The sequence below is a fragment of the Lissotriton helveticus genome, chromosome 8, assembly GCF_964261635.1.
Source record: "Lissotriton helveticus chromosome 8, aLisHel1.1, whole genome shotgun sequence".
NCBI classification, from domain to species: domain Eukaryota; kingdom Metazoa; phylum Chordata; class Amphibia; order Caudata; family Salamandridae; genus Lissotriton; species Lissotriton helveticus.
In genome coordinates, this window is record NC_136069.1 from 943220100 (window position 1) to 943240260 (window position 20161).

The window sequence follows — 20161 nt, forward strand, 5'->3', positions numbered from 1 at the left end:
ACTCATTCCTACTTGTGCAGCTTCTGAGGCACCCTCGAAGTTGTGCGTTGGGGATTGAGAAGCCCGAGCCCCGAGCACCTTTTGCACTGACGGACAGCCCTCCACACTCACCGAGTGCCGCGTGGGGCCTGCTGGTACTATTGTGCTTGACGCATCTGTCCGGTCACTTCCCCGTTGGCTAGTGGCCTCTGTGACGACGAACCTTTAAATTTGCATTGCTGGCCTGGTTTCTCCAGGCTTGCTCCTGCTTCCCTGAAAAGGAGAAGCCCCCCAGACCTTGCTGGTCTGCCTCGAATCGAATATTCGATTCCTCCGTGGGTTGCATTTGCCAAGGCCTGTTGACTCCAATCCGGAAGCCAACACAGCCGACAGCGAGATCCTTTGTGGAACAGTCCGTATCCAGCTCCTGGTTGTTGTCGACGCCTCCTGGTCCACGTGGTTGCAGAGACAAGCTTCATGACATCACCTGATTGCTTTGCGACATCACCTGGTTCCTTCCTGGTTCCTTCCTGGTCACTGGCTAGTGACCCAGACTCTGTCCCCTCTGCTTTCAGGTACTCTTCATCCTCGATCCGCCCTTGGATCCAACCGGACACTTCTCTCCTGGTCGCCTTCAGCATCTTTTTACAGGTCTCCATAGGATTCAGCGACGAAACCCGACACAACTTGACACCTATGCACCCGGCTCCTGTGGGTGAGGTAACGCGAGTACTCCGGTGCTCCTGTGGGTATTAACTATCCAAGTGTCCTTGTTTTCAGTAGCTTTCTCCTAGTTCATCGGGAAGTGTCCTAAATCAACTAGTTTCTAACTCTTACGTTCCCATTGTATCCCTATGGTAACTCGCGTGTGTGTTTAGACACTGCACACGCATCCCGTGTGCCTCCTGCTTCCTAACTCTCGTTAGCTCAGTGTAGCCCCAGCGATTCCCTAGGCCCTAGGCCTACTCACTGTTCGTGACGTGGTTCTTATATCAATATTTTAATATATGGTTTGCAACGCCCCTAGGGCACGACTGTATTTTGTGCAACTTATTGTATGCTAATTGAGTAACTTGTTATGTGCTTTGGCCTCTGACCTCATAAAGAGTTCAGAGGGGTTGTGTTAGTAATAAATACATATATATTTTATATATAACCTGTGTGGTGTCCTTTCATTTGGTATTCAAGGGGCTACATATGGTAAAACAGCTGGCTTCACATGCTCTCTGAAGTTTTAGCCTAAGACTGCTTTGTCCATGCTACCACTAGGATAGCTGGTCTATAAGGTTGACTTTACAACCATCACCAAAAGGGTTGTTTGGACTGATACAGGGTGCCCACTAGAATAGTGGACATCACATATCAACTTCTTACAATGGAGAACCCAGAGAGGCTCTCGTTGACACAGGAAGCACACAAACTCTTCTACGGCCACATGTTGTCCCTGGGGGAACACCAGTCACTACAGGAACAGAAAACATACAGTGTATTCATGGTGACTGTAAAACATACCCCATGACTGATGTTAACATACAACATTAACCTTCCCAAACCCCCATAAAGATGCGCGTGGGTCTTCTTCCCCATCTCCCTGAACCTGTGATTCTGGGAACAGATTATCCTCACGTGAAAACCCTACTGGGAGACAGAGAGAAAGAATGGTGAGAAGAAGCACCCTTTGTCTTAGAATCCAATCCTCACTGGGAACCAGGAAGAGATAGAAAAAGCAAACAGCAACGAAGAAGAGAAAAAAAACAAGGGAAACCGGTCCTTATGACAAACCAAGAGATCCCTTTATGGGAACATGACAGGAACTTTCGCACCGCTCAGAGGGAGGACAGTACATTACAAGAGGCATGGAAGCAAGCACAAGAAGAAGAGAACCCAGTTGAAGTAGGTCCCCAATTTTGTATCCATAAGGGCCTGTTGTATCGCAAGGGTGGAAAAACGCTACCCACTCAGTCAGTCCCTATGCCCTTCCGAGAGAAAGTTCTATACCTGGCCCACAGTCATTTGCTAGGTGGGCATTTTAGGGGAGAGAAAACAGAAAAAGCCATCCTAGACAGATTTTATTGGCCAGGCATTCATTACCAAGTTAGAAAATACTGTAGGGAATGTGCAATATGTCAAAAGACCAGCCACTCCGTTCCCCCAGGAGTACCCATAAAACCCTTACCAGTAATCGATGTGCCTTTCTCAAGAGTGGGGATGGTTATCAAAGGTCCTCTCCTGCCATCCAGGAGTGGATGCCAATATGTCTAAGTATTAGTAGATTACGCACTAAGACAATCGAACACTACACAGATCGCTAAAGCAATGATAAATACCTTCGCATGGGTAGGCTTTCCAAAAGAAATCTTGACTGATCAGGGTACTCCTTTTAACTCTAGACTGATGACACAGGTTTGTCAACAACTCCACATCAAACAGATTCGAACCGCTGCCTACCACCCACAAACGGATGGATTGGTAGAGCGTTTTAATTCCACCTTAACAGCATTTACAATGCAACGGTCTCGCCTTTGCAAAAGTTAGAGCTATTGGCATTGTAAATGACAACATTTTATTTATGTGTTGGTTTTGAAAACAGATAAATAAATGGCATTGTCATTTACAATGCCAATAGCTTAATCTCTCGCAAATGCCACACACACACACACACACACACACGCACCCACACACACAGACCCACACACACAGAGAGCCCCACACACACACACAGAGCCCCACACACACAGACACACACACAGCCACACACACACGGCCACACACACACACACACACAGCCACACACACACAGTCACACACACACCCAGACACACACACAGTCACACACACACAGCCACACACACACAGCCACACACAGAGCCACACACACGCGCACAGAGCCACACACACACGCACAGAGCCACACACACGTGCACAGAGCCACACACACGTGCAGAGCCACTAACACGCACAGAGCCACACACATGTGCAGAGCCACACACGCGCAGAGCCACACACACGCGCAGAGCCACACACATGCGCAAAGCCACACACACGCGCAGAGCCACACACACACACACACACACACACAGAGCCCCCCCACACACACACACAGAGCCCCACAGACATACACACAGAGCCCCCCACACACACAGAGCCCCCCCACACACAGAGCCCCCCGCACATACACACAGAGCCCCCACACACACACACAGAGTCCCCCCACACACACACACAGAGTCCCCCCACACACACACACACAGAGCCCCCCACACACACACAGAGCCCCCCACACACACAGAGCCACCCACACACACACAGAGCCCCCCACACACACACAGAGCCCCCCACACACACAGAGCTCCCCCCACACATACACAGAGCCCCCCTACACACACACAGAGCCACACACACACACAGAGCCACACACACACACACAGCCCCACACACACACAGAGCCACACACACATAGAATATGCCCACTCATTAACTATTAGAGTAGCACGAGTCAGCTGTCCCAGAAGTACCTATACAGAGGCCAAACTGTTCCTCTTCCCAACAAGCAAGTCTATCGCCCCTGAACGTTAACTTGTGGAGGCCAAAACAAAATTTCCAATGATCCAACTGTCCAGACCACGCAACTGGCCACAATGCATAACAATCCGAAGATCCGACTGTATGGCGAATGACATTAACCTAACCCACAACACGCCGTGAGCGACGCTAGCACCACAGATGGGTAGGAAACAGTCCAGCTCACGTGGCACCCTTTCGCCGCCGAAGTATGGCATGCCAAGAGGCATGGTGTGTTGGTTGCCCTTCCAGCGTCCACACGGCCAGTTGCTGGCCTGTACATAATGCCAATGAGCACGCAATAAGCCTGTTACCCCTGCCTTGGCTGCCAGCCAGACATGGAAGGCCCGGCTCGCAGAGCAGCACGATGCCCGTCAAATAGCTCTTCCCAGGCCTACCTGGGCAGTGAGGCGGCTTCTGGTCTCCACAGTGCGCGTTTCGGATTTGTAAACAATGCGTGTTTAGCTTTTGGTGAAGTTTGGAGCTTACTGCCCCTGGCACGGGGCAGAGAGTCCGGGGAAAGATAGGCTCAGTTCGCTTTCCTGTGAAGTAGCCAAGAACAGCCAGCCCGGGCCTGTGGTGTGTATGTTTGTGTGTGTTTGCACTAGCTGGTTCTAGATTACGAACCAGAATATATGCCGGACTTCCAGTAGAGGGACAGGGTTGTCCCAGTAGGGCAGGGGTAACCAAATCGGGCCCCGGAGACCCCCGTACTCATCCCGTTGCTTCCAAGTTCAAGTGCGCCTGTGATTTACCGGCGCTGACTGATAGCGCCGGTGAAAACGTCTGGCCCATTCCAGCTCCCAGTTTAATGACTGCACCGTTGCAATGTGATTCTGATCTCGAAGGACGCCAGGAAGGGGCGGCCGCTCACAAACTAGTGCTCACAGAAGGAAAGGCGCCCCCTCCCCGGCGCTGCTCCTAGTGCGTGTGCTGCTCGTTGGAGCCCTCCTCACCGGGGCTTCTCTGGCGTCTGTCGGAGGTACGCGGGGCTCTCCTCTCCACATGGGAGCCCCGCTTTGCTCCCCACGCGATGCTGCCTGTTTCCCTCAGCCCAGTCCGTCTTCCTAGGACCGGGACTGCGCAGAGACGCCTGCGAGACGCTGCACTGCTTCCTCCCGCCCGGGGGAAGCGGAAATGGAGCCCGTGAGGCTTATCTCTTATCTCGGCCGGCCCAGCCCACCGTCGGGCGCCGGCTTGGGCTCGTGTTTTCCTTTTTTCTTCCCTCAATGCGGATGGGCCGATAAAAAAACAAGTCCAGACACCGACACGGGGTGATGGTATTTTATTTTATGCGTTTTTATATAGCGCGGACTTTAACCGAAGGTGTCAGAACGCTTCACAATAGGAACAGTAATGATACATGAGAAGATTACAAGTGAACAAATTACAAAAGCAAACGTTAAGTTACATGAGGCAAAAGTGACAATTGTGAGCAAACAAAATACAAGAGGTAGCAAAAGGTACATTACATGAGGAATAGACTGGGACCTCGGTGGGAGGGAGGGTGTCCCTGAACACCACCATGTTTCTCCGATGCGATGCAGAAATGCCTCGGAGAAACGCAGCCTCATTTTGGGATTCGGGCGAGTGTTTTTCTTTCTCTCCTCTTCCCATTGGCTGGAAGGTAAAATTCCAGCCAATGGGAAGTGGAGAGAAAGAAAAGAGAAACAAAGTTTAAAACACCCCCCCGAATCCCCTCCGTTTAGGAAGCCAGCCAATGGAGAAGAGGGGTGGGTTCAAGCCCCCACTTTAGGAGACATAAGATCTCTCCCTGCGACTGCGCAAGCGCAGCCTACGCAAAAAACCACCCTAAGGAAGGTACTAAACCTGGAAGCTCGTAAATGGGAAGACATGCTTCCCTTAGCGCTTTTTGCTATCCGGTGTAGTCAGCAGAAAAGTCTGGGGTATTCCCCTTTTGAACTTTTATACGGAAGGCCTCCGCGTACCCTTATGGACATGGCCAGAGAGGAGTGGGAAGAGGAAACCGATACCTCCAAACCACTGTTGGATTATGTTATGAGTCTCAAGTCTCATTTAAATCAAATAAGGGAGGTTGTACGTACAAACCTAGAACAGGCCCAAACATCACAAAAGAAACAGTATGGCAAATCAACCAAAGAAAGGTCTTTAGAAATCAGGGACCAGGTCCTAATGCTACGCCCCTCCTCTGAACATAAGTTACTCAGTCAATGGCAGGGTCCCTTTAAGGTTATAGATAAAATCACCCCGGTCACCTATAAATTAGAAATGAATCCCAAAGATAATAGTACACAAATCTTCCATATCAATTTGTTAAAGAAATGGGAAGGACCCACCCCAGTACTGATCTCATAACCAACCCCTGATCTGACGGAACAAAGCATAGACATAGAGCTGTCAGAACCCATGAAACAGAGCCTAAGAGAAACCTTAGCGCCACTGCAAGAAGTGTTCTCCCTAACACCAGGGAAGACGACATTAGTAGAATACGAGATACACACGATCCTAGGGAAAACGGTACAGGTAAAACCCTACCGTATACCCGAAGCCCAGAGAGAGGCTATTAACCAGGAAATTCTTAAAATGCTCCAAATGGACATTATTGAACCCTCCAAAAGTGAATGGTGTTCGCCAATCGTATTAGTAACCAAGCCTGACGGGTCTATAAGATTTTGTATTGACTTTAGAGAGGTAAACAAGATCTCCCAATTTGATGCTTATCCCCTTCCTAGGTTGACGAAATCGTAGAAAAACTAGGGAAAGCACAGGTTGTCAGCACACTTGACTTGTGTAAAGAGTATTGGCAGGTACCATTAAGACGCCAAGACCGGGAAAAAACTGCCTTTTGCACACCCCAAGGATTATATCACTTTGAGGTGTTACCCTTTGGGTTGCATGGTGCCCCGGCAACCTTCCAACGTCTTATGAATAAAGTTTTACAGCCTCACCACCACTATGCCGCTGCTTACTTAGATGACATTATCATCTATAGCAATTCCTGGGAAGAGCATCTTCAACATCTGACCCAGGTCATCCAATCATTAAAAGAGGCAGGACTGTCCATCAACCCGGCCAAAAGCCATTTAGCGGCCAGGTCTGTAAAGTACCTCGGATTTCAGTTGGGTGGAGGCTGTCTAAGACCTCAAGAAGAGAAAGTGGTGACCATAGCATAGTTTCCCTTCCCCAAGACCAAGAGAGACCTCAGGGCCTTTTTAGGCCTACTCGGTTATTACAGAAGGTTCATCCCTTGCTTTTCGGAAATAGCCTCTCCCTTAACAGACCTATTGAAGAAAAATCACCCAGACAAGAATTTAAAAGATCCCACCCCTTTAGCATTGCAGGCATTTCAACGGCTAAAACATATCATCACTTCCAAACCTCTGCTTGCCAATCCAGATTATGGAAAAACATTTGTGTTACAGACAGACGCATCTGATCATGGTATTGGTGCAGTGTTGTCCCAAGAAGACTCAAACGGACAAGAACATCCCATTATTTTTATTAGTCGGAAGTTGTTCCCGAGAGAGACCCGTTATGCGGTCATCGAAAAAGAGGATTTAGCTATCAAATGGGCTGTGGAAGCCCTTTGATATTACTTAAATGGTAGAGAGTTTCACCTATATACTGACCATGCCCCTCTCAAATGGTTTTCCCGAAACAAAGGCCACAATCAAAGGATCCTTAAGTGGTTTCTAGCCCTTCAACCGTTTAGATATACTGTACACCACAGAAAAGGGAAGGAACATGCCAACGCGGATTTTATGTCCAGGTATCCTTATGAAACTATTCTTGTACACAAGAAAGTTAGGGAAGGGGGATGTGAGGGAGACCCCAGGGCAGGCCCTGCCCATGAACAAAGCGCCCCACTGAATACCATGTGGGACCCTTACCTCCTACAGGACGAGGATGACTTCGGAGTCACGCCGCTAACAGGAGCCTCTCCCCTCCTCCCGCAGAACACAGGAAGTAAACCGGAAGCCGTCATAGGTCACAAAGGCGGGACAGGAAGAGAGGTCCTCCAATCAGGAGCTCCAGCAGAAGGTCACGGCGGGCAGAAAAACCACAGACAGCAGACGGAAGGCGCGCCAGCTCAGGAGAATCCAGGACCCGACAGCCGAGAGAGCGAGATAGAGTCCAGGAGCAACGCCGACGCCGGAAAAGAAGAGACCGAAGGAGAAGCTGCAGAATCGTGGAGTGAGGAGTGGTGGGTCCCGGAGGACGTGCGAGCCACCACAACTCAGGAGAGTTGTGGCTCCCAGCGGTACATGAACGGGGCCAGGGGACCAGGTGCTGAGGGGAGGGGAGGGTAGTATAACTGAGGGAAGGGGTGGGACATGGGTGTTGAGTAAATCTCAGCCACCCTAAGCGCAAATAGGAACAAGCGCTACCAGTTCAGTTTATTGTGCACCCGAGTCTTAACCTGTTTCCCTACCCAACCGCACATTGACTTCTTAACCCTGAGACACCTATAAATCTCCACCCACAAACTCGTGCGTCTTATAAGTTCACGTGGGAAACTTGGTAACGGTATCCTGCACAGACCAAGAGCCACATAGTGACCGCTATTTTTCTTTTCTTTGTTTCCTTTGGAGAACACACAAGGACCCCCCCACAAACCTGTAGAAACCCGTAATAGGTTTCTGAAGACCCTACAATCCTGTAGAAACCCGTAATAGGTTTCTAAAGACCCTACAATCCTGTAGAAACCCATAGTAGGTTTCTGAAGACTCTACAATCCTGTAGAAACCCGTAATAGGTTTATGAAGACCCTACAACCCGGAAGAAACCCGTAATAGGTTTCTGAAGAGCCCGCAGTCCTGTAGAAACCCGTAATAGGTTTCGTGAAAACCACAGAGTTGTTGAACCCTCTAAGTCCGGAGAAACCGCCCTCATCTTAGTCTCTTCTCTTCTTTCTTTTACTCTAAAAACTGGAAATAACACTACCTGTGTTATTTTAAGTTTACAATCACTTTAATAAAGTCTCCCAATATTGAACACATACGGCCTCTTCGCTTCTGCTTCCGACTGTCCCTCCGACAAAGTCATAATCAAGTTCAGTCCTCAGTAGTAAAACATAAGATTTTCGCAAGCTCCTATATCTCACTACTTAGGGGCACATGCATCAAAGCTTTTTGCGATCGCAAACGGTGCGATTAAAAAAAATTGGCTGTTTGCGATGCATTAAACAATGTGGCATGAGCAATTTCATTAATCACACTTTTTTGGTGATTTCCCAAATTGCAATTGCATTTAAGGAATGCAATTTGCTATTCCTTAAATGCAACCCAAGAACCACTTTCAAATAGCGATTTCGCTATTTAGGGCCACAATGTACCGTAAAATAAAACAAAACCGTATTTTGCAAAAACTTTGAAAAACACACTCAAGTGCATTGTTCAGAGTTCCATATCACACACACACATGCCCTTGGGGCATGCGTGTGCGCAGAATATATGATGTCAGACCGCCGACAAACATCCCGCATACCATCATCCCGCAAATATAATACCGCAAGTACTATTAGTCCGCAAAATAAGAGAACGAAAACTTTTAAAACGAATATGCCTTTAGCACACATGCCATTACAACGAAAATGCATGCATGTTAAAGATATACTCGTTGTAAAAGTTCTAAAGGTAAGTAAGAGTACCCTACCCTACCCTACCCTACACTACACTCTAATGTAGTACCCCTGCACCATCCACCCTTAACACACAGTCCTTTTCAAACATTTACACTACCCAGCACGACCCCCCAACACTACCATAAAGCACTTTACTTCCCTAAACAAACACTACAACACTACCTTAATACACTACCCCCAGCATGACCCTACACAAACACTACAACACAACCCTAAACCCTAAAACACTACACCCCAGCATGACCCTACACTACGCAAACACTACAACACTACCCTAAACCCTAAAACACTACCCCAGCATGACCCTACACTACGCAAACACTACAACACTACCCTAAACCCTAACACACTACCCCCAGCATGACCCTACACTACGCAAACACTACAACACTACCCTAAACCCTAAAACACTACCCCCAGCATGACCCTACACTACGCAAACACTACAACACTACCCTAAACCCTAACACACTACCCCCAGCATGACCCTACACTACGCAAACACTACAACACTACCCTAAACCCTAAAACACTACCCCCAGCATGACCCTACACTACGCAAACACTACAACACTACCCTAAACCCTAACACACTACACCCAGCATGACCCTACACTACGCAAACACTACAACAGTACCCTAAACCCTAAAACACTACCCCCAGCATGACCCTACACTACGCAAACACTACAACACTACCCTAAACCCTAACACACTACCCCCAGCATGACCCTACACTACGCAAACACTACAACACTACCCTAAACCCTAACACACTACCCCCAGCATGACCCTACACTACACAAACACTACAACACTACCCTAAACTCTAAAACACTACCCCCAGCATGACCCTACACTACGCAAACACTACAACACTACCCTAAACCCTATAACACTTCCCCCAGCACGACCCTACACTAAACAACCACCACAACTCTACACTACACTAACACAACACTACACTACACAATCACTAACCCAGCACGACGAAAAAATTAACCCAAACCCACTTACCTGTCTCGTCATCGTGGTTTTCACAAAGCAAATGCATTTACCATACATGCCTTTACAACGTAATTCGTTGTAAAGGCATGCGTGATAAATGCACATGCGTTTTGAAAAAATGCGGGATGATGGTATGCGAGGTCAATTACCTTGCGGGAAAATGGTATGCGGACTGAAAGTCCGCGGGATAAAAAATGCGGGATAATGGCTGCAAACCGTGTGCGCAACATGGGTGCACAGAACAATTTCAGGGGTGCAAAAGGGTGTACTTTTGACACCCTTGCACCCTTGAAATTGCATGCGCAATTTGTGGGTACCAATTGGCACTCGCAATTTGCGCATGCAATTTCCCATTCATTCCTATGGGCCTGAAGGCCCATAGGAATGAATCGGAAGCCATTCCTTAATTGCGACTCGCAATTTGCGAGTCGCAATTAAGGAATGTATAAGAATCGCTATTTTTATAGCGATTCCTACAAACATAGGCTTTTGCGAGTGCTTAATTGTGATAATGTGGAAATAAAATTGACAATTGTGCCCCATCATTTCCCTGTTTCTGCCTGACAGCCATTTTTCTCATTCAGACAAGCACCCATTTTGTGTGTGACATCCATTTTGTCTTCAGACCCACAAGCAAGACACCCTGCCTCTGGCACCCCCCCGTTCATTGACCACACATTTCTGTGGTTCTGCCAATTCTGGGAACCAGCAGCAGATAGTTCCTGTTTTAAGAAATAGTTCCTGTTCTTGACTGCAAGCCAGAGAGCAGATGGTCTCTGTTTTACACAAGATAGTTCCTCTTTTTTGACTCTTGTGGTTCAGCCAATTCCCAGAACTAGCAAGATAGTTCCTGTTTTACACAAGATGGTTCCTGTTCTTGACTCTAAGCCAGAGATAAACCCCCGAATGAGGAAGGGCCTTCAACTGAAAGAGAACACATTTCCACACATCGCATGCCCTCTCACGAGACACAAGACACGCCCCTACCTTAACACATCTGTTGGAAATTACTGCTTGTCACTTCCCTTTTTCTTGTCACTTCTCTTTTCTTCTTTTGCCTATTGACTGAAAACTGTATAAATATTCTGATGTGTGAATAAAGCTGCAGACCACTCCTGTACCCGCTTGGTGCTGGAGCTCTCCCCTTAACTCGAGTTACTGGACCTTTTTTGTACTCAAGGCCACAGACTCCTCTCTTTGCTTTGACTGAAATTATGATTATTAAGTATAGAAATTCTGAGATGAGGTAATATTGAATTAATTTACCACATTAATTGGCGCCTAAACAGGAACGTTCCCTTTTCCCCACGCGCCGGCGATATTGGACCCGGTACTGTCCCCTCCTGACCTTTGGCGGACTTCAAAGTGCACAACGTGGGGAATTCCCGCTAACTCCCTCGAGGCAAAGAGGGGGACCGACTGCGGCCCGGCATCCACACGAGGCGGTGAGGAAAATTGCGGAACGTCCTGAACCAGAGCCCAACCTGTGAGGAGACGAGTCCGAGGTTCTGCGAGCCCCACCTTAGAAGCTGCGCGCATTTCAAGATCTTCCAGTTATTTTTTTCGGTGAGTACTGCTGAAAAGTATAAAGACGAACCCACAGCTTTTGTGGGTGCGGTAAAGATACATGTTTTTGTTGGTTTCTCACCTATCTTTGGTTAGGACTGCTAAACTAGTATAAAAGACGGACTCACCACTTTTGTGGGTGCGGTAAAGATACATGTTTTTGTTGGTTTCTCACTTATTTTGTGAGGACTGCTAAACTAGTATAAAAGACGGACTCACCACTTTCGTGGGTACGGTAAAGATATATGTTCTGTTTGTTAAATCTTTGAAAAGTCTTGCCATCATGCCTATTTTCTCGAAAATACGTAAGATAGCAACCAAAAGGAGTATTCTTGAGAAGGAAATTCCCCTTCCTCCCGGGATACTCCAGGACACTTCATGTATGCAAAACATGGTGTCGGTGCAATTATTTATTGTGATTTATGGGTGGATTATACTAGACCTAGAACACAGATATAGATGGCCTGAAAATGGTACTTTTGACATGGAATGTATTATAAAATTAGAGGAACAGTTGTGGAAGAAAAAGGGAGTCCGCCAGTCACAAAGTGACTCGGTGGAATTATGGAGAAAAGAAGCCCATAGGAGGCAACAGAAAGAATTGCATAAAGTTGAAAAGAGTAAGAGAATGTCAGAGCAGGCCAAGAAAGAACAGTTACAAGAAATAGGGAAAGAAGTAGTTAGTGAAAGGAATAAAAGGGAACAATCAGCCATTTCTACTGGTTTTTATCCTGTATTGCCATCTGCACCTGAAAACCTTAACATTGCACCACCTAAGACACAACCTACCGCCCCATCACCAGAGGATACTTTCACCAATTTCCTCTTAGATACTCCACCTCCATATGAGGTTCCAGTAATTCAGCACCCTCTGCCTCTGCCACCCCTTTTACAACATAACACACCACCTCTCACTCCAGAAGGGGGCGCCGTAGGTCCAGACCCAGGTAAAACAATTCCCGACCGCCCCTATGACCCGACTCCGAGCAACACAGGGGAGGCGGGCCGAATAAGTAAAATACTTCATGACTCCTGGGAAGAAATAAGACATCTACCAGCAATTGACACGTTTCTTCAAGCGGCCTCTGAGTTTCTTCGTACTAGAGAGAACTCACGAGCCATTAACGCTATGACTACAAGAAGATCACACCCTGTAAAAATGCACATGTATAGGTTCCTCCTTTGCTGTTTCATAAAACACATACAAGCAGAGGAAAGAAATGTACCAGTTTCACTTTTTGACTTATTAGATTCCGCATCCGACCACACTAGTCTAGAACTTATAAATGATGCACTAGACAGGTTCACCCGTAAGGTGACCCGTATTCTGCAAAACTTGCAAACAAATGAAGAGAATAAGAAACTTGAGGAGGAAAGTACTGAACCTACTGAAAAAGTCCTACCCGTTCGTTCTTCCGCCCCTAATTCACGAACACTCCCGCCTACATTCCTCCAAGGTCACTCTGAACGGTCATCTCCAGATGAGTTATTTGAAAATACATCCAATGCATTAGACTACTGGTTAGACCAGGAACCTCCGCTTACACCGGAGGAGGAGGAAATAGCCAGAACTGCGACCCTATGGGTCTCTCAATATAAGATATATGACAATGATCTCATAGCCCAACTTTTTCTAGCATTACCACGCTCACATCAAAGATTAGCAAGTCTCTACATGGTACAACATCTCATCACACTCAATGACACTCATTTTAAACATGATCCAAGACTCGAAGATTTTCTGTCTGACTGCGCTGATAACATGTTCCTCCACAATAGTTCAGTTTTTCTCAACACATTTATAGATTTTAGACAGAAATACCAGAAAACAACTGAATATAAATCGTTCAATAATACTTGTGGACCAATTAATAGACTTCCTCAAACACGCCAGTTCCCCATGAGAGAGGTCCATCCCAGAGCTGACACGAATGGCGCGCTACAACGCGTTTTTATTTATGTACCCTTGACAAAACTTGAGTTACTAAGGATAAAAGAGATGGTTCCCTCCCACTCAAAGGATCCTGCTGGATTCTTTAAAGAATTAGGAGATGTATTAATGATGGGAACATATACTCTTTCTGATATCACAGCAATTCTGAAATTATTGTTGCCATCGGGTATATATGACAAACTAAGAGAAAAAGATTGGGAAGTAGCAGGTGAACACATTAGATGGACCGAACTTCAGAATGACGAAAATACTAGAGTAGCAGGTCAAGGTATAGGAGACAGACTAAAAGCACTTCCTGGCACTATTTTAAAGGTGCTACCACAGTTACTGACAGTGAAAAAGGAGGACTGGGATACCATTTCTTCCTGCAAACAGAAACATGGTGAAGACATAGGAGATTATTACACCAGACTTGAAAAATGTTTTGCAGTAAACAGCGGCCTTACGCCGACAAGCGAAGCTTACCCGCATCTGTTTGTTTCCAAATTAGTAGACAACGCCTTGCCAGCTATTAAGGAAAGAGTACTAAAAGTAGAAAGTACATGGCAAGCTCATACACCACCACAGGTGTTACAAATGCTACAATATCACCAAAATCGCATTAGGGATGAAGAAGAAAATGATAAGAAACGCATGAAAGACACCAAGATGAAAGCATTAGTAGCCCAAACTGCACCCCAGCGCCAACAGACACCAGGTAGCCAGACAAACATGAAGAGCACTTGTAATTATTGCAAAAAGACGGGACACTTTGTTAAAGACTGCCCTGTCTTAAAGCACAATTTGGCTACTGGTAAGACACAGCCTTGTCCATATCAGCCAAAACAGAATGTTTTCCAAGGCAGTTCAACACCTTCAGTTCCACCGACAACACAAATGGCCCAAATGAACATCATAGACAGCGACTACACTGAATACTACCCAGATTTTTCATGATGTTGCCCAGGGAGAGAAGATGACAAACTGCCCCTAATCCCCATCCCAGTAGATCAGAAAGGCCCATTTATAGAGGTCCGACTTCTTGGGGAGGATAGGAAGTTTCTACTAGACACTGGGGCCAGTAAAACAACAATAAGCCATCAAGAGGTCCCAGAGGCTCCTCTCTCGGGTTCAATAAGTATTTCTCTGGGTTTCTCAGGACAACCTGTGACAAACGCCACGTCAAAACCACTGCCCTTGCAGGTTGGTCCCCTCACGACAACTACAGATCTTATATTGACAAAATCATGTCCAGAAAATTTGCTTGGTATAAAAACATTGAAAGAATTAGGAGCTGTTATTGTTTGCTCACCTAAAGATGTCAGATTATTTCTACGAGATTTTAAGGGCCACTACACAAGTAGAGAATTAGACGAGCGTTTGAAAGATTTGCCACACACCCTTTGGGCCACTGATTCCACCACAGTAGGATGTATGGAAATAACACCTCACAAGGTTACACTGAAAGAGGGAGCCCAACTACCACATATAAGACAATACAAAATTCCACCTCAAGCTGAACAAGCATTAATGTTAATTATTCAGGACCTAATACAGTCAGGTGTGATTAAAGAAACAACTTCGAACATTTGCAATTCCCCTGTTTTACCAGTTCATAAAAAAGTGGAACCACGAACACCACCTGTCTACAGACTAGGGGTGGATTTGAGAGAACTCAATAAATGTGTCATTCCACAACACCCTGTGGTCCCAGACATCTCCACTTTACTCACAGCCATAGATGCAGAAGCAACGCATTTTTCTGTCATTGACTTAAAAAACGCATTCTTCAGTATACCCATTCACCCAGACAGTCAATACCTTTTCGGCTTCTCCTTACAAGGACGAAGTTTCCAATTCGCAAGAGCTCCTCAAGGTTGTACCAAAAGTCCAAGTGTATATAGCCAAGCGCTGAAACGACAATTGGATACTATTCAAATGCCCACGGATACAGCCATACTACAATATGTTGATGATATCCTCATTACGGCCAGATCTGACGCAGCATGTGCTGAAGCATCACTACTAGTACTAGAATTCCTAGCTGCAAATGGCCATAAAGTTTCACCTGGTAAGCTCCAATTTTGTTTACAGCAATTGGCATACTTAGGGCACTTGCTGTCAAAGGAGGGTAGGCAGCTTACACAGGAACGCATCCAACTCATACAACAAATACCACAACCAACAACACAGAAACAAGTTCGAGCTTTTGTTGGTCTCACCTCATATTGTAGACAGTGGATCCCGCAATTTGCACTCATTTCTAAACCATTAGTGCAGCTGACAACACTCGAAGCTGGCTCTACTCCACAATTACCCTAGACAGATGAACACACGCAAGCTTTTCAGTCTCTTAAAAAGGCTATGTGTCAAGCCCCAGTGTTAGCAACACCTGATTACACCAAAGATTTTACCTTGTTTGTAACAGAAAACTCAGGTACAGCACTATCAGTCCTGACCCAACTTCAAGCAGACAGACATAGACCATGTGGTTATTTTTCAAGTACATTAGATCCAGTAGCACAAGCATTACCTGCATGTCTAAAATCAGTAGCAGCTACTGCACAAGCTATTAGACAAAGCGATGCTATTGTATTGGGACATCATCTGATAGTTCAGGTCCCACACGCTGTAGAACTTCTGCTAAACAGAACGCAAACACAGCATCTGACAATAGCCAGACTCACCGGATATGAGATGACGCTTTTTCAGCCACATATTGAGATTAGACGATGCAACATTTTAAACCCAGCAACACTGTTGCCACTGACCTCTCCTACTGAACAACTTCACGATTGTATTGACATAATTGATTTAGTGACCAAACCCAGACCAGATTTACAAGATACTCCCCTTTCTAAGGCAGAAATGACACTTTTTGTTGATGGTTCTGGCATGAGACTCCCCACTGGAGAACTAGCAGCAGCCTATGCCGTCACAAATGGTACAAACACTTTGGAAGCACACAAGATAGAGATACTGTCGGCACAAGCAGCCGAACTCATAGCACTAACACGAGCATGTCACTTAGCAAAAGGAAAATCAGTTAATATTTACACTGATTTACAGTACGCTTTCGGGGTTGTACACAACTTCGGCACATTATGGAAAGAGAGAGGATTCCTCACCTCACACGGGTCTAAAATACAGCATGCTACACTCATCACTGCCCTCTTAGAGGCCAGTCAGTTACCAGCGAAAGTTGCAGTATTAAAGTGTAAAGTGCACACAAAAGGAACCGATGAAATATCAAAAGGAAATGATTCCGCAGACAGTGCAGCCAAATTAGCAGCAAACACAGAATTGAATATACTACACCGCCAATACGCAATACGAGACCCCTTTTCTGACATCCAGGATGTCCAAAGTCACACCACACCACAGGAACTGCTAGAATTGAAGGAAAAAGGAGGGGTCCTTACAGATCAGGGTTGGATGACACCTGAAAGAGCAGTATGGTTTCTACCAGATGCTATGGTACAGGTTATAATAAACACCATACATGGACCAGTGCATCTGGGAGAAAAAGCAATGTTAGACAGCATACAGAACATATGGCACAACAAACATTTGAGAGCTGCAGCCAAACAAAAAGTTAAAACGTGCATGATTTGTAATCAGTTCAACCCAGGTAAAGGCACAAAGGTGGAGCAGGGTGGATTCCAACCCCCTGACCATCCATTTGAAGTTCTCCAAATGGACTATATCCAGATGGAGAGATGTAAAGGTCACAAGTATGTGCTAGTTGTAGTATGTGCTCTGACCAGATGGACAGAAGCCTATCCCGTCCCAGATTACACTGCAACGACAACTGCTAAGCAACTAGTAAGAGAATATTCTCGAGATATGGGTTGCCCCGCGTCATCTACTCAGACAACGGCCAGCCCTTCTCCTCTGAACTCATGAAGCAAGTGTCTCTTCTGTTAGGGTACACTTGGAAATTTCACTGTGTAAGACATCCTCAAGCAGCAGGTCTAGTAGAGAGACACAACCAGACTTTGAAGAAAAAATTGGCCAAGATATGTACAGACAAAGGCGTGGACTGGATGGTAGCCTTACCGGTTGCCCTCTTCTACATGCGTATGTTAGCACATTCCAGAACTGGTCTATCTCCATATGAGGTGGTCTTTGGCAGACCACCAAATATGTGGGGTACGCCAATGCCTAAAAGAATTACTAATGTAGACAGCAGAATATTGACTGATTACCTGGCTTCCTTGATGTCTGCACTCCAATCTTGTCGTTCACAGGTCGCTGCAGCCTTCCCTGACAAAACCGCCCCTGGAGAACACACCATCCGACCCGGCGACTGGGTGATGATAAGAAACTTCGACAGGACCAGTCCTCTTCAGCCCAGGTGGAAGACTCCGAAGCTCACGCTCCTAACCACGCGGACGGCGGTGAAGGTCGAAGGCAGGAAGGGCTGGCTACACGCGAGCCACTGCCGGAAATATTTTGGACAAAGAGACACTGTTGCCGGCGACACTGCCAACCCTAGTGACATTGTAACAGAACAATCTTTTGTGCCCTTGGAACTGACCCCACAACAAGAATATAAATCAAAGTTGGGGTCTGCCATCCGGACTCTGGCTTATTAAGTCCACTGGGCGCAGGTCCAGTGATGAAGTGGTTGGAGCATGGGGATGGACTTAAACACCTTGACTATGTGGGAAAAAGATAGAATGAAAAGCAGAAACAAGAACTTTAAGAAATTGCGTAGTGGTTCTATCATATGTTTAATGATATTGTTTTTCTTCATAACCATTATGACGTGTCTTGGTTGGATCCTCCACACTGTTTTTCCTCCAACACCACACACCTCTCATGCACCCAACAGCACTCAGGAACACACATATCATGACCTACCCCCTCATGAACAAGCCCATAGACTAGCCTTGCAAAACAATACCTTTATATAGATGTTACACTACACTCATCAGGCCAGCAATAGCACAAATTGCTGGATATGTGGCCGCCTCCCACCTCATCAGAAAAAGGGAGGGATGCCTCTTTTCCCCTTTCCATTTTCCTATAATGGGACTTGTGAAGCCTGGTTCGCCCTTATAACAGCTGACGATACTACCCCCACCTCCTGCCCTGACGGAAATAATTCATGCAAGAATGGGTGGCCTTGGGGGGACTTAAACAGGGTACTTAATGCTGCCTGTTACCCAAATGAGGATGGAAATCCTCAGGCGACAGGTACAGTCCTAGAAAGTGAAGAATACAAGCAAGGGAACACGACCATGTCCTACAAGGTGTTAAATACCAAACCTAAAAAGAATGCTGGTCCCCCTTCCATCTCGGTCTCACCAGTAAAAGGACACCTGTGCATCCAGAAAAATGACTCTGTTCCATTAGGACACAGTGACTGTCATACCACTATAAGTTTTGAAGACAGAGGAAAGTCCTCATTTCTAGCATCTCGCCATACTTATTTCGTCTGTGGCCAAACGGCCTATGTGCAGCTGCCCTTGAACTGGGGGGGAACTTGCTATATAGCATTCCTGTTACCCCCTGTCTTTGTGGCCCCATCTACTTACCACCGAGACCTCCTAGTGCCCCATGTCAGACATAAAAGAACGATCGATACCTCCTTGGTTGACCAAACAGAAACCTCATGGGAACAGTATACAGATTTTAACAAAGGGTTCTTCTTCTTTGTTGGCCCTGTACAGAACAGCAAGCTTATACGCAGGTTGACAAGGACCTTAGAGGCTGTTGTAAACCAGACGGCGTCTGCCCTGGGGAGATTAACCCAGGAGCAGTCCGCCATACTATTGGTTACTCTCCAAAATCGCCTTGTCCTTGACATCATCCTGGCTGACAGAGGCGGAGCCTGTAAAATTATAGGCTCAAGCTGCTGTATATTTATTCCTGATAATTCCCCATCTGTATACACGGCCATAACAAAATTACACAAGATAGCCGTAAGTTTACATCAAGAACCTGGCACTTGGATGTGGTCTGATTGGTTCTGGAAGATAATATCGTCCTGGGGATGGCAACTGCTGTCAGCAGCAGGTATAATATTCCTGATAATAACTGGATGCTGCCTTTGCATCCAATGTGGTCCAGCCCTGTGCGGTCTATGCGCTGCAAACTGCATTCCTAAACCACTTGTCCAGCAGAGAGAAAGGGAAAGAATTATGCTACAAGAATGTATAGATGATCTCATGCAAATTGAGATATAATGTAGGTACACTCTGGGGCAAGGAGGGAATGTGGAAATTAAATTGACAATTGTGCCCCATCATTTCCCTGTTTCTGCCTGACAGCCATTTTTCTCATTCAGACAAGCACCCATTTTGTGTGTGACATCCATTTTGTCTTCAGACCCACAAGCAAGACACCCTGCCTCTGGCACCCCCGTTCATTGACCACACATTTCTGTGGTTCTGCCAATTCTGGGAACCAGCAGCAGATAGTTCCTGTTTTAAGAAATAGTTCCTGTTCTTGACTGCAAGCCAGAGAGCAGATGGTCTCTG